We start from the raw sequence: 6342 nt of genomic DNA on the forward strand, positions 1-6342 counted from the left end.
GGAAAACGGAGTACGAGGATAAGGGATGTCAGAGAATGTTTCTAACATTCTCTGACCTAACCCTAATTCGTTACGAAAAACTAACGAATTAGCTACATTCGCTATGCCATTCGTTATACCCATCGTTAATGAAGAATAACGAATGAGCAGTCATTCGTTATGCCCATTCGTTAAGGAAGAATAATGAATGAGCAGCCATTTGCTATGTCAATTCGTTATAATAGAGAAATAACGAAGGATCCCCCTTCATTAACGAACTGGATAACGAATTAAGTTTGAAAGAATGACAAAAAGGTCCCTGGACTTAGAATAAAATGGTTTAATTACAAAGAAGCCCTCAAACTTTATGAGTTAGCAAATAAATAATAAATTAAGAATTCTAATGAAAATTGTGTTAAGACAGTTAATAGAAATAAAATTTTTCCAAGCTGACCTGGCAGCTCGACCCCAGCCAGGAGCTCTGCCCATTGGACCCCGCTAGGGGCTGTCGCCCCTAGAATAGAGGTGCACAAATCGGTTTTTTTTGAAAAAACCGGTTCGGTTATTAACCGGACCGGTTTTTTTTATCCAGAAAAAAACCGGTTCGGTTAATAACCGGACCGGTTATTAACCGGTTTTTGTCAATGAAAACTCAAACCGGCCAAACCGGTTTGGACCGGTTTAGAAACCGGTTAGAACCGGTTATTAAACCGGTTTTTTTACAACCGGTTTTTAATAACCGGTCTAACCGGTTAACCGGTTTTTTTTTTTTTTTTTTTTTTTTTTTTTTTTTTTTTTTTTTTGCTTTAGGGTTTAGGGTTTAGGGTTTCGTTGTTAGCATTCTTTGCTTGGAAGATTAAAAACACATAACTTTCATTTATAGCTTTTACATTAAAAATACAAACATTAAATCGTTATCGCATATTCGTAACTCAAAAATACAAACATTAAAGAATGCTTAGACACGATTACATTAACAAGTTGATGTTTGTTACTCATTTTCTTCGCTACCCGATCCCGAGCTATTCCTTAGGTAATCGTCGTACGCGGCTTCTTCATCGGTCATTGGTTGAGTGTGTCCTTGATTGACCTCGTCTTCATACAAGGCCGCCTCATACTCCATTTCCCCCCTCGAGTGAGCGTTGATGTTGTGCCCTATCTAAAGAGTCCAAGTAATCCTTGTAGCAAATCGACATCTCTACAGCATTCGAAAACCGGTTTAACCGGTTAACCGGTTATTAAAAAACCGGTTAACCGGTTTTTTTTATAACGGTAATAAACCGGTTATTTTAAAAACCGGTTAACCGGTTTTTTAATAACCGGTTATTAAAAAAAACCGGTTATAAAAAAAACCGGTTATAAAACCGGTTTTGGCTCCAAAACGTATAACCGATACGTAAACCGGTTACGTAAACCGGTCAAACCGGTTTTTAAAAAAACCGGTTTTTAAAAAACCGGTTTCCGGTTGAACCGGCCAAACCGGTTCCGTAACCGGTTTTTTTGAACACCTCTACCCTAGAACCCCGCTGCCAGGGGAGCTGCCCCTGGACTTCTGTTCATTGAGGGTTATAGTTAAACTAGAAACACGATATGAGTAGTGATAGTTAACTGATACGTGTAATTGTTATATAGTTAGTCGCGCACAACCAAAGAAAGGAATAACCATTAACGGTGAACGTAACCAAGTTCAGGTGAGTTTCTAGCCCCATTTCCTTGTTATGTTTTTGGGGCTGTGTGCATACTCAATGTGATTAGTTAATACACTTACCTTGAGTGGTAAGTGTATGCATGGATGATATATGTGATGGATATTATAATGTGAATATGGATGAAAGCTTGTCGGTACGTGAACGATCTTCGGATATTGCACGTATCGTCAAGGGATGTAAGTGTTAGAATATGTAATTGTGTATGAATGAATGAAAAAGCAGAGTATGTACGAAATTGTATGAATGTTAGTATGAAAGTATGGTAGAGCGAAGGTAGGGAATAAACTCTAATAATATCTGCGAATGTATGGAACAGACCCTAATAATATATGCGAATGAAGGGAACAAACCCTAATAATATCTGCGAATGTAGGGAACATACCCTAATAATATATGCGAATGAAGGGAACAGACCCTAATAATATATGCGAATGTTATAGGACGAATTGTATGTATATATGTATGTATGAAAGTATGAAGAAAGGTAAAAAGCTAAGTATGTATATGTATCTTCGGATGCGTATGAATGTAAGTATGTGAATGCATTGTATGTTACCTGTATTAACTAGAACCCACTCAGCGTAACTGACTTTTAGTATGCACGCAGATGAATAGATTGAAACAGTTGGCTTGAGAGAATGACACATGGCGGGATTGAAGGGACTGACATCTAGTGAAGATTTTCATGATGTTTTGATAAACTACGTTATGTTTTATTTTAAAGAACAAGTGAATGTGTTGAAATGAATGGTTGACTTTTTATTATTCCGCGAAAGTTTTAATTAACTCTGATATTTAGAGCTGTGTTTATGAGTAAATTCAACGCCAAAGTACGTCACCGGGAACGGGGCTTTACATATTATATTATATTATATTATATTATATTATATTATATTATATTATATTATATTATATTATATTATATTATATTATATTATATTATATTATATTATATTATATTATATTATATTATAATGTAGCTTTTTAAACAATTCCAACTGATGGTACTTCTTGATCATAACACGGGAGTTTTCAAAGGTTGTACCGATTTCTTCCATTTGGGAATTCACGATTTATACGGCATACGACGCAATAGAGTCTAGCGAATTGTTCGGCCACAGAATGTATCTCATGAAGTTCGCGTGCTGGCTCTCTACTCAGTTTGTTGTATGCTTGCTGAAGTTAGGTGGCTGTCATTCCAACAGGATATGAACTTTTCTTTATATGGCACCAACCAGTTGTCACGAATATAATACCAAGCCTTTAGAAACAAAATAAAAAAAATAACAAATTAAGAAATGTACAACTAGAATATAAAATCATGTGTATATACGAGAGAAAGACTTACCGCGTCTGCCGTATTTAGCTAACTTGCTTCCATTTGACCGCAGTTGTAGTCGAACATAGTTTTTGTTGGAGACTCGTACAGTACTTTCCACTAGTAAGAGAAGGATTTAAAGAATTCTGCCTGAAAAAGACTCTTATGTTTTTTCTTTATGTTCTGTGTGACGTGCCACCTAAAAAGGTTTTTGGTAGCATTTATGAAGACTATGTCACAGGAATTCATCAGGGCTTTGTCCTTGTCAGTCAGGATCACACGCGGCTCCCCACAATTGCCGAGCATCGCTTTAAGTCGTTCCAAGGCCCACGTGAAATTACACTGTTGTTCCCTAAAAACAACCGCGTGCGCAATACAAAAAGACTTTGATGTCGACGTCACACCAACAAAACTGAACAAACAGCCACTTGTACATGTTGGTGTTGTACGTCGTGTCAATAAACAATAAATCTGGGAACGCACGCCACATGGTAGGCGACTTCTCATGACAGAAGAAAACATTTTTCCATCCTGTTGGTGAAAGGATTCTCCCATGTGTGAAAGGTGAACCCATGGATTTGAAAAAAATTATCAAGTACCTACGTTGGGTTTAACAAAAAAATGCTAAATATTACCAATATTCGTATTAAATATCAGAATAATATCAAAAATAATATAATAAAAATAATTTACTAAGAAAATATTATTAAAAAAATATTACAGAATAATATATTTTAAATATGATAAAACAAAATAATATATATTAAAAATAGTCTTACTGTTATAATATTAGCCCTAATTATAACAAGATTATTGAAGTAATATTTGAACAAAGAAACAAGAGGATAAAAGAAAAATGCGAGAATGTAAATTCTTCTGGGTGATTACAACTCGTTACAATGTATGATATTTATAATACCAAAAACAATTGTTCATACATACTATTGGGGGGACAATGATGAATAATTGGTTTGACTAAAACAAAAAGGTGACATACAAACCGTCGGTGGCTCACAACACTCCCCCTTGGATGACACATTTTCAAAACTTCAGGGTCTTGAAGTACTGCCTCATTAAAAACCTTGCTAAAGAAAAACCCAATGGTAAAAAAACTTTAGCTAAGGGAAAAAGAGTGCAATATATAGCTCCCCCTCAAGTTGCAGGTCGTTACATCGTCCGTATATGGCGCATGCCAATATCATGTACATGGTTTTTGAATGTTGCTGTGGGAAGTGCTTTTGTGAAAAGATCAGCTGAGTTGTTGCTAGATTGGACATATCTCATCTCAACCTGATTGTCTTTAATAAGGTCCCGAGTATACTCAAAGTATCTTGGTGGTATATGCTTTGTTCTGTCACTTTTGATATACACTTCCTTCATTTGCGAGACACAAGCTGCATTATCTTCATAGATAGGAGTTGGAATTCGATCTTTCTCTAGTCCACAAGAAATCAATATGTGTCGTGACATAGATCTTAACCATATTCATTCTCTTGAAGCTTCATGCAATGCAATGACTTCAGCATGATTTGAAGATGTTGCAATGAGTGTTTGTTTCTGAGAACGCCATGAAATCGCAGTTCCTCCATTCTTAAATATGTATCCAGTTTGAGATTTTGCTTTATGGGGATCAGATAAATAACCTGCATCTGCATAACCAATTAACCCTTCTTTTGAATCGTTAGGATAAAATAAACCTAAATCAGCAGTTCCTTTTAGATACCGAAAAATATGTTTAATGCCATTCCAATGTCTTTTAGTAGGGGATGCACTGAATCTTGCCAATAAATTAACTGCAAAAGATATGTCAAGTTTTGTAGAGTTAGTAAGATTCATTAGTGCTCCAATTGCACCGAGGTATGGTACTTCGGGACCAAGAATCTCTTCATTATCTTCGCAAGGACGAAATGGATCATTGTCAACATTGAGTGATCTAACAACCATCGGCGTGCTTAAAGGATTTTCTTTGCCCATACTGAAACGTTTTAAGAATTTTTCAGTATAAGTTGACTGATGCACAAGTATCCCATTATGCATATGCTCAATTTGTAAGCTAAGACAATATTTGGTTTTTCCAAGGTCTTTCATTTCAAATTCTTTCTTTAAAAGAGCAATCGCTTCATTAATTTCTTTTTGTGTCCCAATTAAATTGAGATCATCAACATACACAGCTATGATCACATATCCTGATGCTGTCTTCTTGATGAAGACACATGGACAAATAAGATTATTTGTGTATCCTTTGCTTATCAAATAATTACTCAAACGATTATACCACATCCTTCCAGATTGTTTCAGTCCATACAAGGATCTTTGTAACTTGATGGAATACATTTGCTTAGGCTTTGAGCTTAATGCTTCGGGGAGTTTAAATCTTTCGGGAATCTTCATATAGATGTCACTGTCTAGTGATCCATACAAGTAAGCTGTGACAACATCCATAAGACGCATCTCTAAATTTTTAGAGGCTGCTAAGCTGATTAAATATCTAAACGTAATAGCATCCATAACAGGAGAATACGTTTCTTCATAGTCAATTCCTGGCCTCTGAGAAAAACCTTGAGCTACAAGTCTTGCTTTATATCTTGTAACTTCATTTTTCTCATTTCATTTTCTCACAAAAACCCATTTATATCCTACAGGTTTCATTGACTTTGGTGTAATGACAACATGTCCAAAAACCTTTTGTATTGTTTAGTAAGTTTAATTCAGCTTGCATAGCATCTTTCCATTTGTTCCAATCTTGTCGATTTTTACAATCATCTACAGATTTTGGTTCAGGGTCATCATTTTCTTCCATGATATCACTTGCCACATAATAAGAAAATATATCATCAATATTTTCCATTTCATCTCGATCCCACATTATATGTGATTGACTATAGTTGATTGACAATTCCTTATTGGAATCATTTATTTCTTCCCGAGGGAATGCTATATTATTTATTCTTTCCTTATGGAAGGTTCTGTCAATCATTCCATCCTTAGGGTTAGTATCCTTTTCAGAGCTCTTTCTTTTTCGAGGATTTTTATCCTTTGAACCGATTGGCCTTCCACGTTTTAAACGTTTTTTGGGATTCATGAGGTGCATTATTATTATTATTATTATTATTATTATTTTGCTTGCTTGGAATCTCAACTCGAGCTGGAGCATTAGCAGCCGGTATATGAGATTTAGTAACCCTGTTTATATAAGTAAATGCATCAGATAACTGATTGCAATTTCTTGTAGATGTATTATTTTTTTGAACCTCTATCTCACTTTGTTTTGATCTTGGGTCTAGGTGTAATAATGATGGCGCACACCATGATATATCTCTTTCTTGCTTTTTCATT

The sequence above is a fragment of the Bidens hawaiensis genome, unplaced genomic scaffold, assembly GCF_021521415.1.
Source record: "Bidens hawaiensis isolate Kalapana, Puna unplaced genomic scaffold, B.hawaiensis_p1.1 tig00020413_1, whole genome shotgun sequence".
Classification (NCBI taxonomy): domain Eukaryota; kingdom Viridiplantae; phylum Streptophyta; class Magnoliopsida; order Asterales; family Asteraceae; genus Bidens; species Bidens hawaiensis.